Here is a 19,276-nt window from a genome sequence, read left to right on the forward strand (position 1 = left end):
TAGAAGCTTTTTGATAGAGTCTTTAGGGTTTTCTAAGTAGAGTATCATGTCATCTGCAAACAGTGAGAGCTTGACTTCTTCCTTTCCTATCTGGATTCCCTTGATATCCTTTTCTTGCCTAATCGCTATAGCAAGTACTTCCAGTGCTATGTTGAATAGGAGTGGTGAGAGAGGACAGCCTTGTCTTGTGCCAGAATTTAGAGGGAAGGCTTTCAGTTTTTCTCCATTGAGGATAATATTTGCCACTGGCTTGTGGTAGATGGCCTTCACTATATTGAGAAAGGTTCCCTCCATTCCCATCTTGCTGAGAGTTTTGATCAAGAATGGGTGTTGGACCTTATCAAATGCTTTCTCTGCATCTATTGATATGATCATGTGGTTTTTATTTTTCTTGTTATTGATGTTGTGTATTATGTTGATAGATTTACGGATGTTAAACCAGCCTTGCATTCCTGGGATGAAACCTACTTGATCGTAGTGGATGATCTTCTTAACGAGGCATTGAATCCTATTTGCCAGGATTTTGTTGAGGATCTTTGCATCTGCATTCATCAGTGATATTGGTCTGTAATTTTCTTTTTTGGTAGCGTCTCTGTCTGGTTTAGGTATCAAGGTGATGTTGGCTTCATAAAAGCTATTTGGAAGTGTTTCTGTTTGTTCAATTTCATGAAAGAGTCTTGCCAAGATTGGCAGTAGTTCCTCTTGGAAAGTTTGATAGAATTCATTAGTGAATCCATCTGGACCTGGGCTTTTGTTTTTCGGCAGACATTTGATTACTGTTTTAATTTCATCAATGGTGATGGGGGTGTTTAGATATGCTACATCCTCTTCCTTCAACCGTGGAAGATTATAAGAGTCCAAGAATTTATCCATTTCTTCCAGGTTCTCATTTTTAGTGGCGTAGAGTTTTTCAAACTAGTTTCTGATTACCCGTTGAATCTCTGTCATATCAGTAGTGATCTCTCCTTTTTCATTCCTGATACGAGTTATCAAGTTTCTCTCTCTCTCTTTCTTTGTTAGGTTTGCCAGTGGTCTATCAATCTTGTTTATTTTTTCAAAGAACCAACTTCTGCTTTCGTTGATCTTTCGGATTGTTTTTTGAGTTTCCACTTCGTTGATTTCTGCTCTCAGCTTTGTTATTTCCTTCTGTCTTCCTATTCTTGGGTCCTTTTGTTGAGCATTTTCTAGTTCTATTAGCTGTGTCATTAAGCTACTCAGGTAAGCTCCTTCTTCCTTCCTGATGTGTGCTTGCAAAGCTATAAATTTTCCTCTCAGTACTGCTTTTGCTGTGTCCCATAAGTTCTGAGAGTTTGTGTCTTTATTGTCATTTGTTTCCAGGAACCTTTTGATTTCCTCCTTGATTTCATCTCGGACCCACTGGTTATTGAGCATGAGGCTGTTTAACTTCCAGGTGTTAAAGTGTTTCTTCTGAGTCCCTTTGGAGTTCACAAATAATTTCAGAGCCTTGTGGTCAGCGAAGGTAGTCTGCAAAATTTCTATCCTCTTGATCTTATGGAGGTATGTTTTATGTGCCAGCATGTAGTCTATCCTGGAGAATGTCCCATGTACATTGGAGAAGAATGTGTATCCAGGTTTCTGGGTCCTATATATATATATATATATATATATATATATATATATATATATATATATATATAAGTGTCCTATATATATCCACTAGGCCTCTTTCTTCCATTTCTCTCCTCAGGTCTAGTATATTCTTGTTGGGTTTCAGTCTGGTTGACCTGTCCAGTGTTGACAAAGCCGTGTTAAGGTCCCCCAGAATTATTGTGTTGTTGTTGATATTATTTTTCAGATTTGTCAACAGTTGTATTAAATATTTTGCTGGCCCCTCATTCGGTGCATATATGTTTAGGAGAGTGAATTCTTCCTGCTCTACGTACCCCTTGATTAATATAAAATGTCCGTCTTTGTCCCTTACAACCTTCCTGAGTATAAAGTTTGCATTATCTGATATTAGTATGGCCACTCCAGCTTTTTTATGGGTGTTGTTTGCTTGGATAACTTTTCTCCAGCCTTTTATTTTGAGTCTATGTTTGTTCTGACTATTCAGGTGCGTTTCTTGTAGGCAGCAGAAGGTTGGATTGAGTTTTTTGATCCATTTAGCCACTCTGTGTCTCTTAACTGGTGCATTTAGTCCATTGACGTTGAGAGAAAGAATTGTCCTGGGATTTAACGCCATCTTTATTTCAAAATTTGGTGTGTCTTTTGGGTAGTCTTGTCTTAGATTAGGTCTTTCAGTTTTTCTCTTAAGACTGGTTTTGTGTCTGTGAAGTTTCTGAGCTGTTTTTTGTCTGTGAAACCATGTATTCTTCCATCAAACCGGAAAGTGAGTTTTGCTGGGTATAGTATTCTGGGTGAAGCATTCATTTCATTCAGTCTTGTCACAATATCCCACCACTGCTTTCTGGCATTGAGCGTTTCTGGTGACAGGTCTGCTGTAAATCTCAGGGAAGCTTGCTTGAACATGATTTCCCCTTTTGATCTTGCTGTTTTCAGAATTCTGTCTCTATCTGTGGGATTTGTCATTGTGACTAGGATGTGTCTTGGGGTGGTTTTTCTGGGGTCTCTTTTGGTTGGTACTCTTCGGGCATGCAGGATTTGATCACATATATTCTTTAGCTCTGGAAGTTTCTCTTTAATGATGTTCTTGACCATTGATTCTTCCTGGAAATTTTCTTCCTGGGTCTCTGGGACTCCAATGATTCTTAAGTTGTTTCTGTTGATCTTATCATAGACTTCTATTTTCGTCTGTTCCCATTCTTTGACTAATTTTTCCATTGTCTGCTCATTTGCTTTAAGTTTTTTGTCCAATCTCTCCTGCTGTATGGAATTGTTATGTATCTCATCTTCCACAGCACCAAGTCTATTCTCAGCTTCTGATACCCTGTCCCAGAGCTTATCCATTTTGTCATTCACTTCGTTTACTGACTTTTTCAGGCCTGTTAGTTGACATGTTATTTCAGTTTGGAGTTTTGTCATTTCGCCTTCATATTTTCTTGGTTCTTATTAGTGTTCTGTTCAACTCGATCCATGGTTTCTTGGAGTCTGTTGAGCACCTTCCATATTGCTAGTCTAAAGTCCTTACCTGAGAGGTTGATTAGTTGTTCAGTCATTATCTGGTCCTCAGAATTGTCATCTTCATTCTCTATGTCTGATGCTGGCCTGCGTTGTTTCCCCATTGTCACACTTGTATTGTGGGTTTTTCTACGTGTTGTAGTGGTATTCATTGTCTATATGATGTAGGCAGCACACTCCTCTGGCTCCTCCCTTTCTGGATGGGCTGACTTGCCTCTAAGGGAGGGGAGTCCTCCGTGGATGAAGCCTCACACTGGGTCAAATCTTAGGCCCGAGCATGCAACAGAGAAGACAGTCCAGAGAGAAATGTTTGCTTCTGTGATATAGCGCCGTTCTTAGTGTGATTTTTCCTTCTTGTTGCAATGGAGTTCTTTCCTTAGAAAGAGTGCACGGCCGCGTAGCGAAGCGGAGCGGCCGTGCTCCTCTGAGCCTCTTTTTGCCCCACTCGCAAGAGTTTCACGCAAGAGGACAGTAGACAGACATAGACAGGTCACACTCACAGTCTTTCACAGCTGAGCCCCACTGGGCCGGTGTACTTTCGCGGATTTTCCCCGCCTGGTGTCACACACAGGGAGCCAGCTTTTGCAAAGGTTAGCCGGTTTTTATGCTCTGAAGTCCCTCCCTGAAAATGGCGTCTGGGCGAGCGAGGTTTCTGGAGGCTCTTTTTGCCCCACTCGCAAGAGTTTCACGCAAGAGGACAGTAGACAGACATAGACAGGTCACACTCACAGTCTTTCACAGCTGAGCCCCACTGGGCCGGTGTACTTTCGCGGATTTTCCCCGCCTGGTGTCACACACAGGGAGCCAGCTTTTGCAAAGGTTAGCCGGTTTTTATGCTCTGAATTCCCTCCCTCCTATTTTAACATCTTGATTACATATATGACTGTGATTATGTTTCAGTCATGTAAAGAACACCCCCTTTACCAGTGCAATATTCCCACCACCAATGTCTCAAATCCCCCTCCATCCCACCCCACCCCCACCTGTACTTCAGACAGGCTTTCCAGTTCCCTCATTCATTCACATGATTATGGTAGTTCTCTGTGTAGTTATTTCTATAACTGCACTCACCACTCTTTGTAGTGAGCTTCATGAAGTGAGCTGGAAGTTCCAGCCCTCCTCTAATTGTCTTTGAGGATTGTTGCAAAAATGACTTTTATTTTTCTTAAAACCCATAGATGAGTGAGACTATTCTGCATCTCTCTCTCTCTCCCTCTGACTTATTTCACTCAGCGTAATAGATTCCATGTACATCCATGCATAGGAAAATTTTATGACTTCATCTCTCCTGACGGCTGCATAATATTCTATTGTGTATATGTACCATAGTTTCTTTAGCCATTCATCCGTTGAAGGGCATCTTGGTTGTCTTTAGAGCCTAGCTATTGTGAATAGTGCTGCAATAAATATAGGTGTGAGGAAGGGGTTTTTGTATTGTGTTCTAGTGTTCTTAGGGCATAGGAGTGGAATATCTGGGTCGAATGGGAGCTCAATTTCCAGGTTTTGGAGGAATCTCCATATTGCTTTCCATAGAGGTTGGACTAGATGGCATTCCCACCAGCAGTGGATAAGAGTTCCTTTCTTTGCACATCTCCACCAGCAATGATTGTTCTCATTCTTTGTCATGTGCGCCAATCTCTGTGGTGTGAGGTGGTATCTCATCATTGTTTTGATTTGCATCTCCCTGATGATTAGTGACAAGGAGCATTTTTTCATGTGCCTTTTGGCCATTTGTATTTCTTTTTTTTTTCTATCAAAGCGTCTATTCATTTCTTCTCCCCATTTTTTGATGGGATTAGATGTTTTTTTCTTGTAAAGTCCTGTCAGTGCTTAGCCCCTTATCTGATGGGTGTTGGGTGAATAGTTTCTCCCACTTGGTGGGTGGCTCTTGTATCCTGTGCACTATTTCTTTTGAGGTGCAGAAGCTTCTCAGTTTAATGTATTGCCATCTGTTGATCTCTGCTTCCACTTGTTTGGAAAGTGCAGTTTCTTCCTTGAAGATGCCTTTAGTCTCAATGTCATGGAGTGTTTTACCGATGTGTTGTTCTATATACCTTATGGTATCAGGTCTGATATCAAGGTCTTTAATCCATTTGGATTTTACCTTTGTACATGATGTTAACTGAGGGTCTATGTTCACTTTTTTGCAAGTGGCTAACCACTTCTGCCAGCACCACTTGTTGAAGAGGTTTTCCTTGCTCCATTTAGGATTTCTTGCTCCTTTGTCAAAAATTAGGTAATTTTATGTCTGGGGGACAATGTCTGAGAACTCAAGCCTATTCCACTGATCTGAGGGTCTGTCTTTATTCCAATACCATGCTGTTTTGATAACTATTGCTTTGTAGTACAGTTTAAAGTTGGGAAAAGTAATGCCTCCCATTTTCCTTTTTCCTAGGAATGCTTTAGCTATTCGAGGGTGTTTATTGTCCCAGATGAACTTCATAAGTGTTTGATCCACTCTGAAGAGTGTCATGGGTATTTTTAAGGGGATCGCATTAAATCTATATAATGCTTTGGGGAGTATTGCCATTTTAATGATATTAATCCTTTTAATCCTTGAGCAGGGTATGTGTTTTCATTTCCGTGTGTCCTCTCTTATTTCTTGGAGCAGGGCTTTATAGTTTTCTTTGTATAGGCCCTTCACGTCTTTGGTCAAGTTGACTACAAGATATTTGAGTTTGTGTGGCACTATTGTGAATGGGATTGCCTTTCTGACGCCCATCTCTTCCCTATCATTATTGGTGTATAAAAAGGCCATTGATTTCTGTGTCTTAATTTTGTAGCCTGCCACCTTGCTATATGAGTCTATTGTTTCTAAAAGCTTTTTGGTAGAGTCTTTAGCGTTTTCTAAGTAGAGTATCATGCCATCTGCAAACAATGAGAGCTTGACTTCTTCCTTTCCTATCTGAATTACCTTGATATCCTTTTCTTGTCTGATCGCTATAGCAAGGACTTCTAGTACTATGTTGAAGAGGAGTGGTGAGAGCGGACAGCTTTGTCTTGTACCAGAATTTAGAGGAAAGGCTTTAAATTTTTCTCCATTGAGGATAATATTTGCCATTGGCTTGTGGTAGATGGCTTCAACTAGATTAAGAAAGTTTCCTTCCATTCCCATCTTGCTGAGAGTTTTGATCAAGAATGGGTGTTGGACCTTATCAAATGCTTTCTCTGCGTCTATTGATATGATCATGTGATTTTTAATTTTTCTTGTTGTTGATGTGTGTATGATGTTGATAGATTTACGGATGTAAAACCATCCTTGCATTCCTGGGATGAAACCTACTTGATTATAGTGTATGATCTTCTTGATGATGCATTGGATCCTATTTGCCAGGATTTTGTTGAAGATCTTTGCATCAGCATTTATCAGGGATATTGGTCTGTAATTTTCTCTTTTTGGCAGCATCTCTGTCTGGTTTTGGTATCAAGGTGATGTTGGCTTCATAAAAGCTGTTTGGGAGTGTTTCCATTTTTTCAATTTCATGGAAGAGCTTGGCTAGGATTGGTAATAGCTCCTTTTGAAATATTTGAAAAAACTCATTAGGACATCCATCTGGGCCTGGGTTTTTTTTTTTGAGCAGATGTTTGATTACAGTTTCAACTTCCTCAGTAGTGATGGGGGTGTTTAGATATGCTACATACTCCTTATTTATATGTGGAAGTTTATAAGTGTCCAGGAATTTTTCCATTTCTTCTAGGTTCTCATGTTTAGTAGCATAAAGTTTCTCAAAGTAGTCTCTGATTACCCTTTGGATCTCTGCAATATCTGTCGTGATTTTCTCCTTTTCATTTCTAATACAGCTTATCAGATTTCTCTTTCTCTCTTTGTGAGTTTTGCCAACGGTCTATCAATCTTGTTTATTTTTTAAGGAACCAATTTCTTGCTTTCGTTGATCTTTCGAATTATTTTTTGGTTTTCCACTTCATTGAGTTCTGCTTTCAGCTTTGTTATTTCCTTCTGTCTCCTTTGGTTGGTCATTTTCTAATTTTTTGAGCTGCGTCATTAAGTTATTCAGGTATGTCCCTTCTTCCTTCCTGATGTGTGCTTGTAGAGCTATGAATTTTCCTCTCAGGACTGATTTTGCTGTGTCCCATAGATTCTGGCAGTTTGTGTCTTATTATCATTTGTTTCCAGGAAAGTTTTGATTTCCTTTTTGATTTCATCTCAGACCCACTGGTTGTTCAGTAGCAGGGTGTTTAATTTCCAATTGTTAAAGTTTTTCTTCTGTGTGGCTTTTTAGTTCATATATAATTTCAGAGCCTTGTGGTCAGCAAAGGTAGCCTGTAATATTTATATCCTCTTGATTTTATGGAAGTATGTTTTATGTGTCAGCCTGTAGTCTATCCTCTTGATATTATGGACGTATGTTTTATGTGCCAGCATATAGTCTATCCTGGAGAATGATCCATGTACATTGGAGAATAATGTGTATCCAGGTTTTTTGGGATGGAGTGTCCTATATATATCTACTAGTCCTCTTTCTTCCATTTCTCTTTTCAGGGCTAGTATGTTTTTGTTGGGTTTCTGTCTGGTTGACCTATCACGTGTTGATAGGGCCATGTTGAGGTCTCCCACAATTATTGTGTTATTATTGATTTCTTCTTTCAGATTTGTCAGTAATTGTATTAGATAATTTGCTGGTCTCTCATTGGGTGCATATATGTTTAATAGTCTGATTTCTTCCTGTTGCATGTATCCCTTGATTAGTACATAGTGTCCATCTTTGTCCCTTACCACTTTTCTGAGTATAAAGTTGGTGTCATCTGATATTAATATGGCCACCCCAGCTTTTTTGAGGGTGTGTTTTGCTTGGATGATTTTTCTCCAGCCTTTGATTTTGAGTCTATATTTGTTCTGACTATTCAGATGTGTTTCTTGTAGGCAGAAGAAGGTCGGATTCATCTTTTTGACCCATTTTGCCACTCTGTGTCTTTTAATTGGTGAATTTTAGTCTATTGTCATTGAGGGAGATGATTGTCATAGGATTTAATGTCATCTTTGTAGATAAGTTTGCTGTGTTTGTTGGTCTCTCTTGTCTTAGAGTAGACCTGTCAGTTTTTCCTTTAATGCTGGTTTATCATCTGTGAAGTTTCTGAGCTGTTGTTTATCCATGAAGCTATGTATTCTTCCTTCAAACCTGAATGTGAGTCTGGCTGGGTGCCATTTTCTCGGTGAGGCATTCATTTCATTCAGTCTTGTCACAATATCCCACCACTGTCTTCTGGCCTTGAGAGTTTCTTGTGACATGTCTGCTGTAAGTCTTAGGGATGTTCCTTTGAATGTAATTTCTCTTTTTGATCTTGCTGCTTTCAGTATTCTATCTCTATCTGTGGGATTTGTCATTGTAACGAGGATGTGTCTTGGGGTGTTTTTCTTTGGGTCTCTTTTAGCTGGTACTCTTCAGGAATGCAGGATTTGATTGCATGTAGTCTTTAACTCTGGGAGTATCTCTTTGATGATGTCTTTGACAGTTGATTCTTCCTGGAGATCTCCTACCTGGGTCTCTGGGACTCCATTGATTCTTGTTGTTTCTTTTGAGTTTATTGAAGACTTCTATTTCCATCTGTTCACATTCCTTGAGTACTTTTTCCATTGCTTGATCATTTGTCTTAAGGTTCTTTTCCAATTTCTTCTGTTGTGTTGAGTTTTTCTGCATCACATCTTCCAGTACTCCGATTCTCTCCTCAGCTGCTGATACCCTGCTGGCAAGGCCATCCATTGAGGTTTTCAGTTGAGCTACCGTGTTTTTCAGATCTGTTATTTCAGTTTGGAGTTTTCTGATTTCAGTCTTTTTGTTCTGTTTAGATAGACCTATGCTTTCTTTGAGTTCTTCAAACATCTTCCATATTATTATTTTAAGTTCCTTATCTGAGACGTTAATCAGATGGTTGGAGTTTATTAGGTCACCCGAGCTTTCCTCTTTATTCTCTGTGCATGGTGTTTGCCTGCGAGGTTTCCCCATTGTCACTCTTGTAGTGTGGTTTTTCCTGCGTGTTGTGGTGGGGTTTATTGGTTAGAAAGAGTGCGTAGCTGTGAAGTGAAGCGAAAGCGCTCTTCTGCTGCCTCTAGTTGACAGTTTTTTTTTTGGGTGTGCTCCCTAGGCCTCTGAGGAGACCTTCAGGGATTCAGAAACACAGGCAGACAGGTGCAGAAGTTTCCCTTGAAGTCCTCAGAGTGAACCGGAAAATATTTTTCTTTTTGGTTTTTGGGTCACACCCAGCATTGCTCAGGGGCTACTCCCGCCTCTCTGCTCAGAAATCACCCTGGCAGGCAGGGGGACCATCTGGGATGCTGGGATTTGAAGCACTGTCCTTCTGCATACAAGGCAAATGCTCTACTACTGTGCTATCTTTTCGGCTCCTGGACTCCCTAATTTTAAATATCCCCTCCTTTAAAGGAAGGGCCTTTTTTGATCTCTATTCCATATACACAGGACAGAGATAGGCTTGTTTTATTTTTCAATACATGCTTGTGAAATGATAGCATTACTCAATCTTGGAGAACTTAAAGTCAAGGAGATATTAGTGTTAATCAACTGGAGGAAGAAAGTGTATATAGATGGGAAAGAAAAAGAGGAGAGAATAGAAAGAGGAGGGAGAGGAAGGAAAAAAATTCCATTTAAGGAATGGGGAGTGATGGGAGACAGAGTATAGACAATGTCTCAATTCACTTCATATCATATTGCTAAGTTAGAACCATATTTGGACTTTACTTGCCAGATTGTATTGAATTAACTTTCACCTGTCTTTTTTTTTTTTTTTTTTTGGTTTTTGGGCCACACCCGTTTGATGCTCAGGGGTTACTCCTGGCTATGTGCTCAGAAATCGCCCCTGGCTTGGGGGGACCATATGGGATGCCAAAGGATCGAACCGGGGTCCGTTCCTTGGCTAGCGCTTGTAAGGCAGACACCTTACCTCTAGCACCACCTTCCCGGCCCCAACTTTCACCTGTCTATATCTCTAGAAAATTGTTTTGTCTTTTCAGCTCCTCCAATTATTCAGATCCCCAGACTACCTCTCCCAGCAGTAGAGACTCTCAAACCAAGTTTTTAATTTCCCATAGAGGAGAAGCTCTTATTTATCCATCACTTAACAGCTCCCAAAACAAGTTATCTCTCTTGTAGATGTTATCTTGCTACTCTCTTCTACTTTCTCAAGACATAGAAGCAGGATCAGGTCTATGAATCTTATGTTTCTATATCCCTTCAGAAGCTCAAAGACTCTTTAGTAGTTTAAAGCCCTCACCCATGCTCATTGTTAAGTTGGTTCAATCTGTATGTATAATCACATGCATTGGACGTTAGAGGGCAACTTTTTATATTACAACAACACTGAAACATAACTTAAGAAATCTCATTCTAGAACAGAGAGATAGTTGAAAGTGCTGAGTGTGTTTTGCATACAGGAGGCCTATTTTTGTTTGCAAGTATCACATGGTCCCTTGAGCACTGCCATTAACAATCTTGGAGCATTGAGCTAGGAGGCTACCTCCAAAACACCAAAACAAAAGACAAATAGAAAAGAAATCTCTTCCATCCAGACTTCTGTAATCAGCCTGACTTTTTCTTCTTTGAGATTCTTTCTCTTCCTTTAGCTCTACCCAAACCTCTATAAATACAATCAGTTGTTATCTTTTTCACATTGACTGGAGCAAGGATTCTGAAAGCATTTTGACTTTCTGGACACATCTTTTTTGACATATTTGCTGCTCTATTTTGATATAAAAAATGATGGTCTTCACTGTGATTTATAAATTTGAAAAAAGTCTTGAGTAACAAGATGTTATTTGGGTAGATTTTCCTCTCTCTGTTCCTGTAGAGTTTTTGTGTATCTGTGTGTTTACTTCCTCTACTTGCTTTCCTGTCCCTTGTTTGGGAAGGGCCATTGGTGAGAGATTTTGTGACTCAACCAGAACTGACCCACTGATGAGAAAATTAAGGTTGAACTCAACCTTCTTATTTTAGAATCAAAATCAAGTGGCTTTTAAATTTTATGCTTCCTATTTGAAGTGCGATGTGTTATTTAGTACTTGGCCTAAACTGGACCACCTTATTGAAGTATTTTGTGATAGTAATTCTGGGGCACCAGAATTGCAGCTAGTTCTTGGTGAAATGGTTGCAGGTTTCTTTTGGGGATGTGATAATGTAAAAATAAAATCATTATAGTTAGAAAAATCCTTTTCTACTTTATTATTCAGAAATCCCCGCTGTTAGCTTCTGTGGTAAAGTTTCCCGAGGATAAGTCTTAATTATCGATGGCTAAATTTTGATTACTTAATGGAAGTTGATCCTAATGGAGAAACAAGAGGAAAATTTGCTTGCTAATTGGTAATACATGTTACCTACTATAGACATCCATAGAGAAGTTCGAGGCTTGGTAGGTCAGGTATGAATCTGAAATATCAGAAGGTATGAACAGCGGAGACAATAGAGAAACAGGAGGATATAACATACATTGTCTTTCTGTCTGGAGCTCTGTGAGATCATTTTTAGTTTGATATCATTTTTGATATTCATTTTTCCTAGTTGTTCATATTACAATAGTTATTGCTGAGATTAAACCTGGGTCTCATATGTGCTAGGTATTTGCTTTAACTTGCTCTCTCAGAGTTTTACTTAGATCTCAGCACATCTTCTGCCTCATAGGTATAGATGTATGACAGGAAGAAGAATATCTGTGCTTCAAACATAGCTGTCCTTTTTATCAGAATGTTTCTGTTGACAGTGTTTTTTTTTTTTTTTTGGCTGTTGTTGTTGGATTCCTTTGAAGGTTTGAATAGGTCTGACTTTAAGAGGGCAGAGTTGAGAACACTGACTTGTTTCCCATAATGCAGGCTCTCAGGGAGATGAAGTGTAGACAGAAGAGGTTGAAATTAGGAGAAGATCCTAGTAATGCAGGATAAGGAATTTCATAAAGTGACTGTTGGAAAATCCTCAGAGATGTGCTATTTAAACAATTCTCAGACAATGAGTTTCTAATGCTTAATATGAAATTGAATGTATTATAATGAAATAAACTTCTTTTCCCAGAGAATTTTTTTGTATAAGTGAGCTTCTGCTGTAATGTTGTTGTACAGTGCATCTCAGAGGCTCAGCAAAACAATGACCTTTTGGTGTAAAGAGCTGTGGGGTTGGTCAAAATAACAGTGTTTCAGATTGTATGCCAATTTAGATCTGAACTTTTAAAAATCAAAACATTAAAAATAAGTCAGAAAAAAAAGTCAGGTTTGTTCCCTTACCTTTCATTTTGGGGAGCTGGTAACTCAGTATTGAGGAATGTTATGTTATGTGGGGGTACCACACATGTGGGCTGCCTTGAGATCTCTGGTTTTAATTTAATACATTGGTTCATGACTTTATTTGCCTTTCTTACTAACAAAATAATGGAGATGGATGACAACAGTCCAGTGCACCTCCTTGAAGCAGAGATTATTAAGTAGGAGTCAGAATACAAAAGAAATGACCCTAAATACAAAAGTTTCCCTCATGTTCCCAGTACTTTGTAAAAATCTGGTACAATGATAAGGTGTTGGGGTTTCACAATCCAGTAATCCTTTCACAGCAATTCATAATAATCCATTCTCTTTTTCAAGAGGCAAGAATTTCTAACTTGCATTTGTATGACTTGCTGGGTTTGAGACCTGGGCAATTATTCATTCTGACCTTGCCTATAGAAAACCAATCTACATTTTAGAGCCTGTCTCCTTTTATACAGTCATTTTCCTCCCCTCTTCAGGTATAAATCCACCTGGTTTGCTGTTAGAGAATCCTTTCTACACCTACTTTCAAATGATTCAATTTTTATCCAGTCTTTTCATATAACTTCTTTCTGCCTCCATAAAAAGAGATGGCAAAGAAAAGAGAGTCTTTCTTTTTATTTATCTATTTATTTATTTGCTGGAGGATTTGATCTGAAACTTCAGCTCTTGTTTGGGTTTTTGTGTTGTGTGTGTTTGTTTTTTTAAAACAATGTTTTCCTAATTCATTTACAGACTATACTAGGAAACTCTAAAAACAAAGCAAACAACTAAGACTCCTCCTTATTGTCTGTTTTTCACCAACTTTTTGTTGCTTCCTAAGCCTAAAGCCATTCTTTCTGAGATGGGAAGATTTACAAGCTGTCAATTTTAAATAAGTGAATCATCCATCCAGTCATTTGAATTAGCTTACTCACTCTAATCATTTTTTTTCCCCCAAACAGAAGCTTATTTTCTGTTTGAGTTCCTCTTATTTATTGCATAAAAACCTGGTACCTGAACTGATAAAGGAAAGGAAAATGTCAATAATTGCTTCACCATGAGGCAGGGAATTAGAGAGGGTAGAGCAGATTTTGAAAGGAAGGAATGACAAGGTTAAAAGAAATAGATCAAACCAGTGAGTTGTTTGATCACTTCCACCCTCAAGAATCATCCTGCATGGCTTAGCTCTCTGTGGTCTTATTGTGCTTTTGTCACTCTAGCCTATTCTCTTAGAAAGAGGGGAAGGGGACAGAAATCTCAATCATTTCCCTTATTTCCCCCTAGCCTGCCTGTTCATTGCAAGAGTGGGCTTCTCATTTCTTTTCAAAGGACAGTTGTAAGGCAGATGCTGGTCTGTGAGCAATGAATTGACTAGCTAGAAGCTACTAGCATTTAAAAGTGAGCTTTTAAACCTGAAGAATCTTTATTCATATCAAAATAAAAAAATTTTTTAAGGCCACACTTAGCAATGTTCATAGTTTACTCCGAGCTCTGCACTCAGGAATTATTCTCAACAGTGCTCAGGGACCATATGGGATGCTGGGTATCCAACCTGTGTCTGTTATGTGCAAGGCAAAAGCCTTACCTATTGTATTATTACTTCAGATCCCAAAATAAAATTTTAGAGTCCCCAAATATTATTGAGTTCTTCCCTTTAAAATACCTTGTATTCTAGATGGTGTCAGCGAAGTTGAAGGCTTTCCCAAGGTCAGACAACTAGCGATTGGTAGTGCTGGGACTACAGCCCAGTTGCTTTAATTCTATTCTTTTCCATTACGTTTGATTTAATTCCAAAATCTAGATTACAATTAAAGGCACAGACATATTAAAGTTAATCATTAACCTCTAAAGTGGCAGATTGAGGTTTAATAGAGAGAATGCTAAAATTCTCAGTAGGGATAATAAGGGGACAATTGGGAAAGAATAAAACCACTCAAGAATAAAACAGCTTCCCAGCTTCTCAATTTTGGTGGAAATGTATCTAACAAAATCGTTTTTTTGCATCCAAAACATGCATATTTTTTAAAAAGTGGATTTGACAGAAAAGTTAGAACTTTTGTCAAAGCTAACCTAGAAGAAAACTATCTCTCTGTAATTTTGGAAGATTCTTTAACAAAGACACGTAACATCAATAAGGAAAGAGGAATTAGAAAGAACTGTGTTTTTACAGGCAAATGTTTCATTTACTCTTTCCAGTTTTATAAACAAAAAATTTTGTTTCTGTATTTTTAAGGGGTGGGCATACCTGGCAGCATTCAGGACTTACTCCTGATCTGCACGTAGAGATTACTTCTGGCACTCAGGGAACCATATATGGTGCCAGACCAGGAATAGAATGCTGCCAACCACATTCAAGACAAATGGTTTATTCCTATTATATTTTTAGCCTTTTATCTTTCCTCCCTCCCTCCCTCCCTCCCTCCCTCCCTCCCTCCCTCCCTCCCTCCCTCCCTCCCTTCCTTCCTTCCTTCCTTCCTCCCTTCCTTCCTCCCTTCCTTCCTTCCTCCCTTCCTTCCTCCCTTCCTTCCTTCCTCCCTTCCTCCCTCCCTTCCTCCCTCCCTCCCTCCCTCCCTCCCTTCCTTCCTCCCTTCCTCCCTCCCTCCCTCCCTCCCTTCCACCCTCCCTTCCTCCCTCCCTTCCACCCTCCCTCCCTCCCTCCCTTCCTCCCTCCCTCCCTCCCTCCCTCCCTTCTACCCTCCCTCCCTCCCTCCCTTCCTCCCTCCCTCCCTCCCTCCCTCCCTTCCACCCTCCCTCCCTCCCTCCCTCCCTCCTTCCCTCCCTTCCTCCCTCCCTCCCTCCTTCCCTCCCTTCCTTCCTTCCTTCCTTCCTTCCTTCCTTCCTTCCTTCCTTCCTTCCTTCCTTCCTTCCTTCCTTCTTTCCTTCTTTCCTTCCTTCCTTTCTTATGCATTTGGTTTATTTCTGTACTAATAATCCTGAATTTAAATGAATCTAACCTTGAAACGGGCCCCAACACCTTGCAGATATTTTTGAGTTACTTAATCCCATCTAATTCTGTACCTCTTCTCCCCACTATCCTCTGTCCATATGTTTTCCTCCATATGTCTTTTGTATATGGTGAGAAATGGCTAGGAAAGTGATTTTAGTCTTTTTATTTTCCATCATGCCTTCCTTAGAAAATAAAGAGTAATGGTTGAGAAATAGAAATTGTGATAAGGCTGACAAATGAATGCTTATGAGGAGTAATGAATAAAAATTATTTGGGGCTTAATTTTTCTTCCAAAGGGAGTAAACTTATACTAGCAATTTGAAGACATGCTTTAAAGCTGAGTTATGAAATAGGTGGAGGGATGAAGGTAATATTAGCACTGATATAAAATTTGGAGATAAAGGGCACAGGGAAATGGGTGGCTCAAACAGCTGAAGCACAGGTTTTGCATATTAGAATCTGGGTTCTTCATCTCATGAGCACCTATAAGCACTGCTGGGAGTGACCCCAAATCCTGAACACCAAACTCTGTGTAATCCCCTAAATAAACAAACAAATCGAGGGTTAGAGTTAGGATGATTTCACTTCTAGATGTTATTGGAGGAAAAGTATCCTACTTTTACTGCCCCCACACCTAATTGAGAGAAGAGAGTGTTCAAGAAGAGAACTTTGAACTCCATCCTTCTCCCTTTTTTGAAAATCTCTCCTAGAAGATATTTAAAAATTAAAAAATAATTGGCTTACAATAGTATAAGTTATGGTTTCTCATGGACATTATTCTGAATTCATACTATCATCAGTGTACCTGTCTCCCTTTCCTCATCTCCTCCCCCTCTAATTCAATTATGTGGGTCATTTTTCCTGTTGTGTTGCCTTTGGTTTTTTGCTGATGCCTCTCTGTGTTTCTTCTTCTTCTTCTTCTTCTTCTTCTTCTTCTTCTTCTTCTTCTTCTTCTTCTTCTTCTTCTTCTTCTTCTTCTTCCTCCTTTTTTTAAATTTTATTGAAGTCATTGTGATTTACAAAGTTCTTCCTAGATGGATTTCAGGCATACAGTGACAATGAATTAGGGCCATTACCACCACCAGTGTTGACCTCCCTCCACCAAAGTTTCTAGCATGCATCCTATACCTCCACCCTTTTCCCCCTGGCCTGCTAGTGTAACAGGCCCATTTTAAGTTTAGATCATTATAGTTTGTGCCTCTTGATTGTTGTTGACTTTGGCTTGGGTATTTGGTTCTGTCCTTTTGATCTCCACCAATGCACCTGAGACCATTTAGCCCTTGGCCCATTCTTTATTTTTCTTCTCAAATTTATAAAAAACATGCAGAAATATGAGGTAAAACAAAGTAATTCATGTCCCAAGTTTCTATGAAAAAGGTGGGAGCCCTATCTAGAGGATAGAAATATAATTTAAAAGTAGGGGGTGGCTGCACCGTGTGGGAGAAACTATTCACCCAATACCCATCAGATAAGGGGCTAATATGCAAAATACACAGGGAACTGACAGAACTTTACAAGAAAAAACATCTAATCTCATCAAAAAATATGGGGAGAAGAAATGGACAGACACTTTGATAAAAAAAAGAAATACAAATGGCCAAAAGGCACATGAAAAAATGCTCCTCATCACTAATCATCAGGAAGATGCAAATCAAAACAACTATGAGGTACCATCTCACACCACAGAGATTGGCATACATCACAAAGAATAATAACAATTAGTGCTGGCAGGGATGTGGAGAAAAAGGAACTCTTTTTCACTGCTGATGGCAATGCCATCTAGTCCAACCTTTATGGAAAGTAATATGGATTCCTTCAAAAACTGAAAATTGAGTTCCCATTCAATCCAGCTATACCACTCCTAGGGATATACCCTAGGAACACAAGAATACAATACAAAAATCCCTTTCTCACACCTATATTTACTGCAGCACTATTCACAATAGCCAGCTTCTGGAAACAACCAAGATGCCCTTCAACAGATGAATGGCTAAAGAAACTATGGTACATATACACAGTGGAATATTATGCAGCAGTCAGGAAAGATGATATCATGAAATTTTCCTAAACATAGATGTACATGGAATCTATCACGCTGAGTGAAATAAGTCAAAGAGAGAGAGATAGATGCAGAATAGTCTCACTCATCTATGGGTTTTAAGAAAAAATGAAAGACATTTTTGCAACAATCCTCAGAGACAAAGAGAGGAGGGCTGAAACTTCCAGCTTACTTCATGAAGCTCACCACAAAGAGTGGTGAGTGCAGTTAGAGAAATAACTATACTTAGAACTATCATAACCATGTGAATGAATGAGGGAACTAAAAAGCCTGTCTAGAGCTGGAGGTGGGGTAGGGTAGAGGGAGATTTGGGACATTGGTGGTGGAATGTTGCACTGGTGAAGGGGGGTGTTCTCTACATGACTGAAACCTAATCACAATCATGTTGTAATCAAGGTGTTTAAATAAAGATATTATTACAAAAAAGAAGGGGTGTCTGTTTTTGTTTGTTTGTTTGTTTTGTTTTTGCATAGGCACAGCAAATGTTTGGGAAAAATTGGACAGGACAAGCCCTTGGCCTAAAAAAGGGTTCCCTACCCATGAAGCATCCTGTCAAAAGACCAATTACAGGCTCAGGGAGTACTAATTGTCTAAACTCTTCATAGTTCCAGGAAAAGTTCTCCTCAATTATAATTGTCACAGTCAGAGATTTTAACTGTTTTTGCACAGATTTTGGTTTTTGCACAGATCCTATGTTGAAGCCGGGGTATCACAGTGCATCTTCTGATTTCATCTCACTGTAAGGCAGGAAAACCTGCTCTTAAATTAAGTTGTTGCTGTTTCCTAGTAATTATGGTGTCATGTGAGCCCACCCTGGAGCAAATCAGTGCCAGGGCAGCAATAGGGCTTCCCTCTGGTAGAAGTTTGATTCCTGGAGCTGGTGCAGAAAACCACGCCAGTTCCAAGGATAGGATCCAAGGTTGGGGTTAATGATCAATGTCCAATCAACCGAGTCCTAAGTGAAGATAGTATGACACTATACAATTTATGAGTTCCTATTCATATTAGATAAGAACTGTTTTCTATAATAAGATTTCCCCATGTTAATGTGCCTATGCAAAAGGGAACAATGCCACATGATAATACTGGTGCATATGGTGGTAAAAACAGCAAGCTTAATAATCTCTATAATCTGGTTCTAACTTGAACTCATACCCCAAGAGAAACTTATCTACTAGAATTTCCTACTAAGCAGATCCAAAAAAAAAAAAAAAAAGGAATAGAAAAAGCTATCTCTACATAAGAAAAGAAGATACACTTATAATACACTAAGAATTATACCAATTAAGGAAATACATCTAAAGAAATAGACAAAGGAAATATACATATCCCCTTTAAATCTTTTGGAAAGTCAGGGGTGAGGATAAAATCCAGAGCACAGACATTTTCACAGTTTGAATCCGCAGCATGGTCTTGTGGAGTTTGAAAAACGGTTTGCAGAAGTCAGGAATCAGACAATGTTCTCGAGCTGAGGGTCTCTCAAGAGCAGAATCTGATGGCCAGCAATAATCCAGTTTGAAGGGAGGTGGGAGTAAAGGGGTCTTAGAGAGCAAATCAGTAGCAGTGGTGATAACAGCTGCTTTCGGGGTCGAGGTAAGGTGGGCAGGAAGACTGTCTTTTCACTTTGAGAGATGGCTGGCAGCTGGTTGGGGTGGGAGGAACATTCCAGTTTCTTAGGAGTTAAGAACTGAGGGTAAAGAAGGTTTTAACCTTCTTATAGGGAGAAATAACAGACTGGGGATGAGAGGGTGAGATGATAGAAAAGGAATTGTAAAGTGGTAAGCAGGGGAAGGGGAAAAGGAACTATATACAACATAGACAGGCACTATGTCCAATACAGATTAGACAGATATAGAGATTAGACACCACATACACACATAGACATTGAAGATCGATCCATAAGTTGCAGTTGATGAACTGACCCAAGTGGAAT

This window comes from Suncus etruscus, chromosome 3 (genome assembly GCF_024139225.1).
Source record: "Suncus etruscus isolate mSunEtr1 chromosome 3, mSunEtr1.pri.cur, whole genome shotgun sequence".
NCBI lineage: Eukaryota > Metazoa > Chordata > Mammalia > Eulipotyphla > Soricidae > Suncus > Suncus etruscus.